A 12,925-nucleotide genomic window follows, 5' to 3' on the forward strand; every position below is an offset into this window, starting at 1 on the left:
CATAAAGTCTTGAAAGAACTAAATAAGTGAGAAGGAAAACAAAACTTATAAGAACTATTACTATAAAGTTTCTTTTTAAGAGCTGTAATTGTTGAGGAATCTTAAATAGATAGTGCTTGGGAAGAAATCATAAAGAACTAAGAGATCTAGCAATGATAAATCAAAAGATATTGGTATTCAAGAGTTTTGGGTAACGCCTACTTCAATATCCAGTCAACACTTGACCATGCAGTCAACAAACATTTGCTAAGTGGCTATTATGTATAAGGCACTATGGAAGCCATACGACATGCACTAAGATGAAGCAGTCTGACTTTAGAGTCAGTCTGTACTTTAGAGGTGGAGACAAACACATTTAAAGTTAATAATTTTGTAAAACAGCAAAGCGCAGTAACATCTGTGGACATAGCATGATAGCACCACGAAGGAAGGGTACATAATCTTGCTTGGGAGGTATCAGTGGAGGATTCCTGGCAGATATAACATGAGATTCAAGCTCTAAAGTTTGAGTAGGAGATAGCCATTGGTAATGAAGGGAAGAAAAGCTATTCCAAGAATAGGGGACCACATGAAAAGAGTCTTAAAGGTGAGAAACAGCATGTACAGGGAACAATAAACAGATTGATATGGAAGCTTAGAGTATGGCGGAGAGCGCTAAGAAAGAACAGTGGCATGCAGTTTGCAGAGATCTTATTTTCATGTTAAGAATCTTAAATGCTAGGAGCACCTGGGGGCACAGTCGGTGAAGCATCTGACTCTTGGTTTCAGCTTGGGTCCTTATCTTAGGGCTGTGATCTTGGGGTCATGAGATCCAGCTCTGTATCAGACTCCGCATTCAGTGCAGATTCTGCTTGAGATTTGCTCCCTTCTCCCTTCATTCCTTTCCAACAGGCTTGCATTCTCTTTATCTCTCTCTCTCTCTCTCTAAAATAAATGAGACTTATCAAAAGAAGAAGAATCTTATATGCTATCCTGTGAAGGGTTGACAAGATTCATGCATAGAACATAAGTCAAATTTCCATTTTATTTTATTTTATTGTATTAGGTTTTTATTTTAATTCCAGTGTAGTTAACATACAGTATTATGTTAGTTTCAGATGTACAATACAGCGATTCAATGATTTCATACATCACCCAGTGCTCATCACAAGTGCATTTCCTTAATCCCCATCGCGTATTTTACCCATCCCCCTCCACGCTCCTTCCCCTCGTAACCATCAGATAGATCCTCCAGATAGTATTGTGGAGAGTGGATTTGAGAGGGAGAGGAAACAATTAGAAAGCTCTTGCATCAGTTCAAGTAAAAGATGAAAAGGACTAGAACTAAGGTCAGGATAGTAGGAATGAATAAAGGGGATTTATTCAAGACACATTTGGGGACAAATCTAGTCTAGACAAGGGATGCAAAGTAAACTTCTTGATTTTTAATTTGGGTATTTGGCAGTTTGGTGCAGACACCGAAGGAAAGAGAATATTCTAAGAGGAGCCAAGGAAGAGGAAAGACAAAAAGTCAACATGGTCAGTTCTGTTCAAGAGGCCAGTAAACTATGTAGGTGACAGTGGGCAGCAGGAACCCGGATGTGGAAATCTGCAACTTGAGAACTGAGACTGGATATACACACATAGCTCATTAGCAAACAGATATCAGTTTAACCAAAATGGGCAGTTTTACTCAGGTGAAGTATCTAGTATGAGAAGAGCAGCCTCTGAAGGACATAAGCCATGGCTGTGGCAATATTGGTGTGGGAGGAAGAGGATGGCAGAATGTTGCAGGTTGCTGGATGGATATAGTTTCATGGCTATTGTACAAAAAGAGAGCTTCGAGAAGTAAAGAATGAACCACAGAATCAAATGTAGCAGAGGCTTAGCAAGGTAGGACTGAAAGCTTCCGCTGGATTCAGCAAATCGTGAGACTTGGTGACCCTGGGGAGGGCTGAGAAATCAGTGGGAAGGAAACAGGCAGAGAAGATCTCCCTTGGAGATGTGCAAATCAATGATGGTGCTATAGAAAACAGGGGAAAGTGGGTATTTGCCTCCTGGTTGTAAAAAAAAAAAAAAAAAGTTTCACTGGAGCACTTTCATAGGTTGAGAGGAACATGGAACGATGTATTTTCTCTCATAAATAAGATTCAAAGATACTACAGATTAATAAAATCTGAAAGCATTTTGAGAACTCATTTAAATCCATAATTTCTTTTCCCCCCGAAATCTTTCATGTATATGCCTAGCGGCCTTCAATTTGGACTGATTGTGCCTTTCCTGACTTTTCAGCCAACATTTCTGCTGGCACCACTAATAAGCAATGAATGCAAGCAACATAATGGAGAAGGAAATAGGAGGAGGATAACAAGGCCCTGAAAAATTCAGACTGGAAAATCACCTTCTGAAGGGGTCCTGGTTGGCTGGTCAGGCCCTGAGTGATGCCAAGTTGGCTGTGCCTCTTTGAAATGTATCCAAACTACAGTCTCACAGGCTAAACACTGCAGAATCCTAAAAGTCATATGCTATAAAGTATGGGCTTGGTCCACTTAAAGGGTTATTATTTTCCAGAGAGAGGCCCTAGTCTCTGTAAGTGGTAGCTTGAAAGCGATTATTTAATTATCTTATTTCCCAGCAGAAGATGACATCTAACAATTACTGTTTGGCTGCATACCTTGGAGTGTCATCCCTTCTCTGTGAACACCCAGGGGTGGTGAAATCCAGGGCGTTGTGACAACACCCTGGGTGTGTTGTACTGACTTTGGCTAGCCCAGTAACTCTGCCCAGTTTCAGGTGGCACACTCGTCTCGATCATCAACCGTGATGGTAATACGGGTGCAAAATCAGCATGGAAAATAAAATTTAATTTTGCTCCTAATCTGCTGCTTTGGGTTATCTCATACGTTTTCCACAATTACTTAAAAATAAATCTAAAGACTCCTTGCACTTGGGACACAGCCTGGAAGTAGAAAGATTTTACCGGATATATTTTTATAAGCTGCCCTAAATTTTTTTTTTGGGGGGGAGGGAAGGTAAAACATCCAGAAGCTTGAAAAATCCCCATAGTGTTCAGCTATGGATTCAGATTCATTCCATGACGAAACGCAATGAGCAATATTCTCTGATGAGACCGTAGTGTAACATAAGGCTGGAAATGTTGCATTCCTGGTGATTTCTAGAAAAAGTGGCAGAACTTGGATCTTTCCTTGGGTTTTGAAAGATCTAAGATTTGAGGATCCTCTCCAGAGCAGTGGAGATAGGTTCAGATCAAGGGAAGACCCAGACTAAATGCGCACCTGTACGTATCAACACATCAACAAGGAACCTGTTTGTAGTTCCCTTATCTGCCTAAACTATCCAGTTATATTAGGGGATTTCACCATGTGTCCTGTCTCCTTCCTAATGCTCCCACTGCCAAGTCCTCTCTCAACTACCGTCCAGACATCCAATCCAACCATAACCTGATATTAAGTAGGATGTCCAGGAAATCACAATTTACATATAAATCAACAAATTCTCTTTACTCAAAGTCCCCAAGGTGACCGAAGAAGGCTTCCGGGTGAACCTGCTGAGAAACATTCGAGTTGCTTCCTAAACTCTGATAGTAAAGCTAGGTTGAGATGGAGGCCGGCTACTCCCTTCTTGCCGTCATGAGCCCCTAGTTTCAGAGCTGGCCGTGGTAGCTGCGGTCCTGGACACTGCAATGAAATATTGGACACTTGTTAAAGGTTTCAAAAGCTCATTCATTCCTGAGGATTTCATCTTCACTGCTCCTAAGTCCTGGAAGGATGCTGAAGCATCTCGTGCCTAGTTTTGGAGCTACGCTGTTTCAAACCACAGGTATGAAAACACTGAGTTTCATAACAAGCCTCATTTGTTTTTGTTCATAGCCCGGAAAAAAAACTAATCAATAAATAATAACTATGAAGAGATAATTATACAAAAACTGTCTTTGTCTATTGACAAAATAAGAAACTGGAGCAGTGGATTCTTCAGACCTCACATAACTCTTTTCCAGGAAACCATAAACTATGTCCGAGATAACAAAAGATTTAACTGTGACATTTATAACACTTAAGATTAAGTTTTAAGTATGATCAACAATATTAGAAACAAACTACCTTTTCCAATACTGAGGACGAGAAGTTTTTGGAAATCAGGGGACATTTTTCTCTGTTTCCAGAATCTAATTATAAAATGTTTGGTACATCGTAGATGCTAAAGTAAAACATTTTTAAATCACAAAATTGAAACAGGTACGTTCTTGCCTAAAGTCAGAGAGAATTAGAAAACAAAGGACTATTATTCTTAAAAGTTTTCTTTGAGAAGATAAGAGTTGAACATTTTCTTGACAGTCCTTTCTTTTCTTTCTGTTTTTTTTTTTTTTTTGACAGTCGTTTCTTTGACATGGAGGAAAGAATAAATCTTCCACTGACTACCTGAAAAAAAAAAAAAAAAAAACAACCAACTTTATGCTTTAAAAAAAATCTGAAGTTGGGATTCCTAACTTTCATTACGACCTCTATTGTACTAAATGCATTGTCCATACAAACCTACCAGTGCCTACAGCCTGTGTGCTAAAAAATAGGCCATATGACACGTGCACACACGCACACACACACACACACAACTAGCTACAGCATGCTACCGTAGAACGACTTGCCAGATCGTTCTAATCAGTTCTCTGCTCCCACTTTGATGAACACCCATGTCCTTTCTCTTCTCCAGCCACTGGCCCATCCTTATTCCCCCATTATTTCAGCGACACCTCTCTCCCACCCCAAAGTCCTCAAATCTAAGTCATGAATACAATGTCAAAAGATTGAACTAGATTGAAATAGTATAGGAGAGAATATGTAATTGGTGGGATATATAGCAGTTGTTTTTCTTAAGCACTCAGAGCCACTTGAATAACATAACAGAAACTTCTGGTCTTTAAAAAAAAAAAAAAAAGAAAGAAACTTCTGGTCTTTGTTCACACTATTATTTCTAAAAAGGTGAAATTTCACTATGGTGCCAAACCATGCAATGACTAACCAATGAGAAGCCAATAAAACATGGCAGATGCTATGGGATTAGGAAGCAGGGAAAGCCTGAGGCCTTGTTAGGGATGATCCTGATGGCTTCTCGCTGTCAACCACCTATGGCTGCTAGAGGAGACCAGCAAGATTTCTTTTCAAAGAATTTATTATTTGAGAGATATTACTATATCCTTCCACACTGAAACATAAAAGGAGCTGCAAGAATAAAAACCGAGACTTTCAGGAGACTTTCAGTTGTTCCCCTCAACACACCAATTATTTAATATTTGTGTAATGCAATTTTTCATACAAGAGGCCTGTTGATGCCTTGAAGAAACACAGCCTTCTAATTGTTTGAACTATGAGACTTTAATTTTGAGCATAAAAACTTCACTATATCTAGAGGGGTAAGAAAACCTACTGGTTTCAAAAATCAGGCAGGAAGGCATTTTTATGTTGCTGCCTAGAAACTAATGATAGAGGGGAAGCTGTAGGGTATAGATAATGACATTCTGTTTTTTGTTTTTTTTGTTTTTTGTTTTTTTTGCCTTCTCATAGAACTTAAGAGAAGCTATTCAACTCTATTAGTTCTTAATTATCTCACCCCCTGAATACAAATATTTAGGTCTCTTCCCTCTGCTAAAAGCCTAGTGATCAATGAGATAGCCAACTGTAAAGGCGCCATGATAGCTCTTACAGACGTAAAGCCCACGGTCCATTTCTAAGAGGTGTCTCTTCTTCCTCCTTCTGGTGGGCCTGGCTTCATTTGAAATATCAGGAGAGGAATTAGTTGTGAGGACAACAAAAAAGCACTTTCATTCTTGCCCTTCCCCATTAAGTGGTGACTCATTCTCCAAGTGTGGTATATAGTTGCTTCCTCTGAAAGTCTAGTGTCACGTGCAGATTGGTCCCTTAGGTAGCAGATCCAGTATCTTGGACAATCTGATTGTATGAATAGTATAATTATAACATTCTTTGTGCCACACCAAAAGGTGCAGTAACATTATTCACACAAGGTCTGACCGTAGTGTTAGCTATGATTGGAAGAATAAGACTAATTCTGGTTTAAAATATTTTGTGGTGAATCTGAACCTTTTTAAAATTATTATTATTAAGAGAAAGAGATGAAAAATGGGTTGAGTTTGAAAAGAAAATGAACAAATTTGTCACCTATGAAACCCTTTGGAAGGGACATTTTCTAAAGTCATAACTAACTCAAATACCTAGACCTGGCTAAATTCAGATATTAACTCCCTCCCCACCCCTTATCATCTGTGACCTTAATTCTTTCTTCCATTCCCCCCCTGTAAAGTGGAATAATAATAGCATCCAACCTCAGAGTTGAAAGAAATGAGAAAACACTGGACACTTTAGCCATTAGCAGTAACTAAGGGCACTTAATAAAGGAGATTTCATTTTATGTTTATGGTGCTATGTTTAATGAGCACATAGTAAGGGCTCCTTAGTTATTGTAGATGAAAGCACCAATGTGTTTTTTGGAAGTACGGTACTGTGTTTTGTAACTTCCCCAATGGTTATTTTAGTCTCACCTTGGATATGAAGTGCTAGGGCACTCAGGCCAGGGAAGAGGAAGTACAAAGATGCGAAAGGAAAAATAAGATTAAAAATGATAAATAGGTACAGAGTAATCCTCAGCCTTAAGGGAATCTCATAGCTCTTGTGAATTAACTCTTCTCTTCACCCTGTTGCTAAGCCGTAGGCTACACTTACCTAGAGATCAAGGAAAGTGCTAGGCCTTCGACTCTCCAATGGCTGTCCTCCCAAGTCCAAACTTGTGAGCGTGCACTTCTCACCGATGTTGGCCTCAGATTGCTCACGGCCAACAAAGCACTTGCAATAAATGCAGCAGATGAAATCGCCTTCACTATGGCCTTTAGTGCTCGTGGTTGAATGGCAGGCTGCCCTTCTGTGGGGCAGGAGCATCCTAACCCTTTCAGACACAGTCCCTGTTATCTACCACCCATTCGGTCCCAACTGATGTCCATTAGGCAAGTGTCCCACTCATGCATAACTCCTCCCAAGAAGGTTTTAAGGAACCATTTGCTGCCTTATGCCCTACATGACACAGCGACAAGGCCTCAGCCCCGGCTTCATGTGGGTGTCGTCGAGCCCGAGGTCACTGTCATCTCTAGTAGCCCCCAGGACCTGGCTCTAAGGAGCACCTCGGGCTGGAGGGGATGATACTGTGACGAGGTGGGACCAGGCCCTGAGCTGAAGGCAGCCGCTGAGCGACTCAGACACCCCTGCTCATGGTTTTCTTAGGCAATTCCATCACTTTAACAAATGACATCCCCCCTCCCCGCCACCCAGTCCCACCCTTTTATCAGCTGTCACCATCCAGCTTAGGAAGCTCCCTGTCCGAAGCCAGATTTCCGAGGTGAAGTTGTTTAAGACTTTGATTCACTTACAAGAAAAATAGTTGAGGAAAGATGAAAGAATCTTCTGAAAATGGCATTCTTTCAGTTTCCTTTACGGTCTTTCCCCCTGCAAACTTGCCCTATGTCAGCTTATAAATACCAGGCTAAATCCTTGGTTGCCTGAAAAAGCTTTCATCCACTTGGTGATCTTGAAAGGCCATACTGAGACCCTATTCCCTGAGGGCTCTCAATATTGTTCTTCACTCCAGCTGGCCACTCTTCGGGAACAGAAAATAGGGAAAGAGGGTAAAATTGCTCTACCTAAATTAGGCAAACAAGGTCTTGTGGTAGCTCTTTTTTTTTTTTTTTTTTTCTCAATCGTTTGCATAATTGCAGTACTCCTCTGATTCACTTTGCCAGTAGAGACTTGGCTGCTAGCCCTGTAAATTGCTTTCATATAAATCTGGAAGTCAAGAGGTAAAGCATGTTGCTCCAATTAGCCCAGAACTCAGCCTAATTCACTGTTGGCCCCAAAGAGGACCTTGTAAAGACAAATAAAATGTGTGCCTATCACTTTAGTGTCCGATTCCAGAAGAAAAATTTGGTTTCCTGTCCTCCCAGTTGATACAGAAACGAAGCCTTAACATTCTCACTCAAGGTCATGGCTGTGTTGTCCTCTTGTGGGAGTTGCAAAATAGACTGGAGTGGGGGCAGGTGGTGAAAGATGAGGGAACAAAGCTTCGTTACTGTTACCTAGTCGGTCCCTGCCCACCCACTGGGGGTCAAGAGAGTACAGGGAAGCAAACCTCGCCTCCAGCAGGGAAAGGCCGGAGGTGGGGGAGAGAGGTCCACCATAACAGAGTGGCGTCTGGATTGGCTCAGGGACACACACTGTGCTGTCTGTCAGTGGTTGCTCAATTTGTTTACAGGGTAACTCATTTTTGCTGCTGTTCTTTGTTCTTTCCTGAAGATAAACTACCCAGCAGAGCAAATCTTTGTTCCTCATGAGCTCATCTGCCCTTGCAGTCGGCGCCACACCTGTAATTATAATTATGGCCTACTGCTTGGGATGCTGTAATCCTTTCTCGTGAAACCAATTGTGAGTTCACCAACAGAGTCACTGAGCAAAGAGAGAATGCCTGGCTTGATCGAATCAGTTTCATTAGTCCCTTCCATGGGTTATTCTGGCTGCCTTTAGCCGTCTATTAAGATTCAGGTGATTAACATTTTTCAGTAGGATGGGGGCATCCTTGCATTTTTAACAAAACTGTGATATTAATCAATGTAAGTGGGCCACTCTGGACAGACATAATGAGACAAGACTTTCTGGGAAAAACAAAACAAAACAAAGCAGCTGATATTGAGAAATAAAAGAATTAGTGATATTGCACCTCAGGTATTAAGTCGATGAAAGAAAGAGTATTCACATAGAATGGTGTCGGCTAATCAGTATGTAGGCGGCTTCGAACGTATCTTCCTTATGAGATGGGTAGACATTTCAACTCTGACAAACTCAATGTGCAGCCAAACTATTTCTGCAGGATGAACAGTCCACCATTAAGTAGGAGAGGCCTGGTGGTTTTACAAATTCATTGTCTTTTAGATGAAAAAATTTAACACAGAACTTTTTTTGTTTCAATTACACTGAGGCTTAGGGACATGCAGGCCTTGTTCTAAAGTAACAGAGTTCCTTTTTTAATTTTTTTTAAATTTTTTCTTCTGAAGAGGCATTGTTTCTCTATGGTATAGTGTTTTTTTTCCCCCCAGATACTTGATAAGAAAAGGAATTTGTGATTATGAGTGTGTGTGCAGTTTGTAGTTGTAAAATTTTCTGCTCCGAGCTTTAAAATAGGAGGGGTGGGTTTTTTAAACCATGTAATGCAGATAAGACCTTTTTTTCTTCCACAAGGTTTCATTTCTAAAATCCGAGCCCAAATATTACAGCCTTCAATTGGTCTATTGTATTTCAGACAGACAAAGACTTTAGTCAACTGCGGTGGCATTTCAGCTTTTTAATCCTGTTGCAAATTACTGGATGTACCATGGGACTTTTCTCTGGTGTATCAAATAGAATTCAACTTGAGAAAATAGAAGGAACAAAATGGAAACAAATAAGGACAATGATGATGAATTTGATTTATCAGTGGGCCCATAGGCATCCCAGGAAAAGCGCTTTTGAATACAAATGCGTGTGTTTCGCAAAATCTCCACTCGTGAAAGAAAAAACTTCTTTTCAGCAAGGAAGAACCTCAGAATTTTACAATTAGCAATGACTATTGCCGCAAACAGCGGTTCCCAAAGTGTGGTCTTTGGACGGGCAGCATCAACGTCACTTGGGAACTTGCTAGAAATGCACAGTCTCAAGTCATACTCAAGACCTCCTAGCTCAGAAACCCTGGGGCCGAGGCCCCACAGTCTGTATTTTAACAGGCCCTTGCGGAGATTCGATTGCCCACAGGCTTAGATCAGTGCAGAAGCCTCCTATCCAACCTGCTCGAGGGTTTGCTGCCCTAACTATTCTCCACACTGTCTCCAGAATGTGACTGGAGTGTGTGACTGTGTGTGTTCCCCCGGCTGCTGGGTCAGGATGTTCAGGGTTCTTCACCCCCCGCAGCTCCCTGGCTAGCTCTGCAGTTCATCTCCCCGCCCCCCCCCCCACTTCCCTTGAGCCACTCCAGCGTCCCCCTCCCCGGCCAGCCCACACGCACACGCAGGCCATCATTCACGACTTGCACACCTGCAAAGCTCCAGCCATTCTGAGGCTCTCTGAGCTCTGCACATACCCTTTTCATTCCCAGGCTCTGTACGCTGTTCCTCCCAAAAAACCCTTCCACCTTCTTTCCCACCCACTCCTTCCCACCTCTCTGTATCTCGATGACTTGTGCTCAATCTGCCAGGACCCCTGTTGGTTCTCACTCATCTCCCCTAGTGTGTTTTGCTGGAACATTCCCACCCACCCATGCCTGGGCTAGATTTCTTGCCTAGTATTGCCAAAAAACACTCTCTAGGCTTCCATTGCTGCACTTGCCACCCAGAATTATAGCCTTATGATCACTTGTCTTCCCCCCCTGACTAACCTGTATGCTCCTGGACGGCAATGGCTGTCTTTTAAGGTCTTGATATCCCAACATCCAGCACAGGGTTTGGCTCATAATAAGCCTTTGATAAATTCGTGTTGCTGGAGTGAATGAATGAGAGCCTTGCTGCCGCAGATGAATGGGATTGGGTCCAGAGAGGAAAAGTGGCTTGACCAATCTGCTTCGTGGGGATTAACGGCCTGATCCACTCTTGCTCAATCCACTGTTCTGACCATTAAGTCATCCCATTTGCAGACCGAAGGGAAACGTCCAGATGTGAAAAGTCCAACTTTAACATAGTGGTACTTCCCCTGCCCCCTGCACCCCCCCCCAGCTTGATTGAAGTTTAACTGAAAAATAAAATGTAAAATATTCAAGAGTATATTGTGGTGATTGGATACACACACACGTTGTGACAGGACCCCCCCCCCCCCATCTCAGGTACAGATCTTTCACTTCAGCATCTGTCTTTCTGCGTGTGTCAGTGAATTTAAGTTCTTAGCGAATTTCAGTTATACAATCGTGTGCTACCGACGCTAGTCACTGTGTTTTACATTAGATTCTCAGAACGTATCCATCTTAGGGCTGGAAGTTTCTACTCTTGTACCAAGCTGCCCTTTCTTTCCCCACCCCCTGCCTTTCCTCCCCTCCGCCCCCTGGCAGCCAGTTTCTACCCCCCCTTGCCATGAGTTTGACTTCTTAGAAATTCCACAAATTAGTGACGGCAGCCCTGGTCTGTGCGTGGTTGGCTTACGTCACTTAGCATACTGCCCTCACCGTGGCCCTGCGACGTTAGTCGTCTGTTAAGGCCGAACACCGGGACACGTAAAAATCCCCTCTCTCTGTTTCCTCTGCAAAGATTAAACACGCTGTTTCGATCGTAGATTCAAAACACCCACAGGATTTTTTTCAGGGTGTTGAGCGCTATGCCTAGGCTTGGGTGTGAGGGACCACGGCAGATTTTTGCCAAACAGGATTCAAACACTTCCCGCCTGGGGAATCATGGTCAGCTCATAATCGGCCTCTGCGCTCTGTCGCATGAGCTCAGCAGTAAGCGCGTCTGGAGCTCAATGGGGCACTGTGCCCGCCAGGCTGCATGGAGCACAGGGAGGAGAAGGACGGCCCTACAATGAAGAATGGAGTTTTCAATTGTCCTCGGATGATGACATTAGAGACGTTATTAAAAGGAGGGATTCAGTAAACTGGGCCTGTAAGTATGGCTCTCAATTGGCCCTTTTAGACGGAGGCCCTTGTGAGGGGCGACACTGCTTCTTTGATTCTCCAGGGACTTCCAGGAGACCCTGCATACTCTGCTTGAGAAGGGTCAGGAAATTCACTGGTTTCATTAAGAGGTTAATGCGTCAGTAAACATGGTCACCAAGTAATTAAGAAGAACCCCAAACCCTTCCTAACAATGAACAGATGGCCACTTTGATTATAAAATTGTCAAACATTCATTAACTATACACCTTGATGCTGTACTAGGGCCTCGACAGAAATCAATCAAGTGCTTACTCTTTACTGCGTCTGCATTTCAATATACAGAAATCTGGTTCCAGAACTTACCAGCTGGGAAATGTTACCGCACTTCCCTGAGCCTCAGTTTCCTGGTCTGTAGGACGGAGGTCGGTCAATATCTGTGTCTTACGTAGGGTCTGAAGCCGGGACGAGGTCACCTCTGTGAGGAGGGGAACACGGAACCTGGCTCATTGGGCTCAGCAACTGTTAAAGTCCAGGCCCAGGATATTTTGTGGGAGAAGCTGATGGTTCCCACTCCATTGTATGGCCCTCAGGCAGTTAAAAATGTGTCTACCACCCACACACCCACACATATCCTCACCTATTAAAACTACAGTGGGGGGCACCCGGGGGGCTCAGTCGATAAGCATCTGCTTTGGGCTCAGGTCATGATCCCCGGGTCCCTGGATCGAGTCCTGCATCGGGCTCCCTGCGTGGAGCCTGCTTCTCCCTCTGCTGTGTCTCTGCCTCTCTCTGTGTCTCTCATGAATGTAAGTAAATAAATAAAATATTTTTAAAAATTAAAAAAAAAAAACCCTCCTGTGGAAGCTCAGAGCAAGAGGTTGTCATAACGGAGGTTGTGGTTCTTCATCTCACTGCAGGAAGTTCTGGGACACATCTGGGTGACAAATACATCTGAACACACCCGAGATGAGGCAAAATCAGTACTGAGCAAAAATACTCAGCTTGTGAGAAAAACAGGACTGAAAAGATTGGTGTTTTTTTGTCTCTTTTCACCCACAGCTGTAAGGCATGCAACGTGGTCCCTACCTGCCCACCTGCCCCCCTGCCCACCTGCCCCCATGCCCACGTGACCCCCCAGCCCCCCATCCACTCCCCTACCCCCTGCTCCTCTGCCCCCCTGCCCCCCTGCCCCGGGTTGCCATCCTGCACTCTCTCGGCAGCCCCCTGCTCCCCTGCCCCCCTGCCCACCCGTCCACCTGCCCCCCCT

General features: G+C 43.3%; 1 long non-coding RNA gene across 1 annotated transcript; it reads right to left on the bottom strand.

Annotated features, from left to right (window-relative positions):
- Nucleotides 1-1,020: 1,020 nt before the first annotated feature.
- LOC144304608 (uncharacterized) lies at nucleotides 1,021-10,739 on the bottom strand. The gene is made up of 2 exons (XR_013371541.1): nucleotides 10,456-10,739; nucleotides 1,021-4,418 (listed from the first exon to the last, which is right to left on the bottom strand). It is a non-coding gene; the product is annotated as an uncharacterized LOC144304608 (long non-coding RNA).
- Nucleotides 10,740-12,925: the final 2,186 nt, after the last annotated feature.

Source organism: Canis aureus, chromosome 34 (genome assembly GCF_053574225.1).
Source record: "Canis aureus isolate CA01 chromosome 34, VMU_Caureus_v.1.0, whole genome shotgun sequence".
In the NCBI taxonomy this organism is placed as follows: Eukaryota; Metazoa; Chordata; class Mammalia; order Carnivora; family Canidae; genus Canis; species Canis aureus.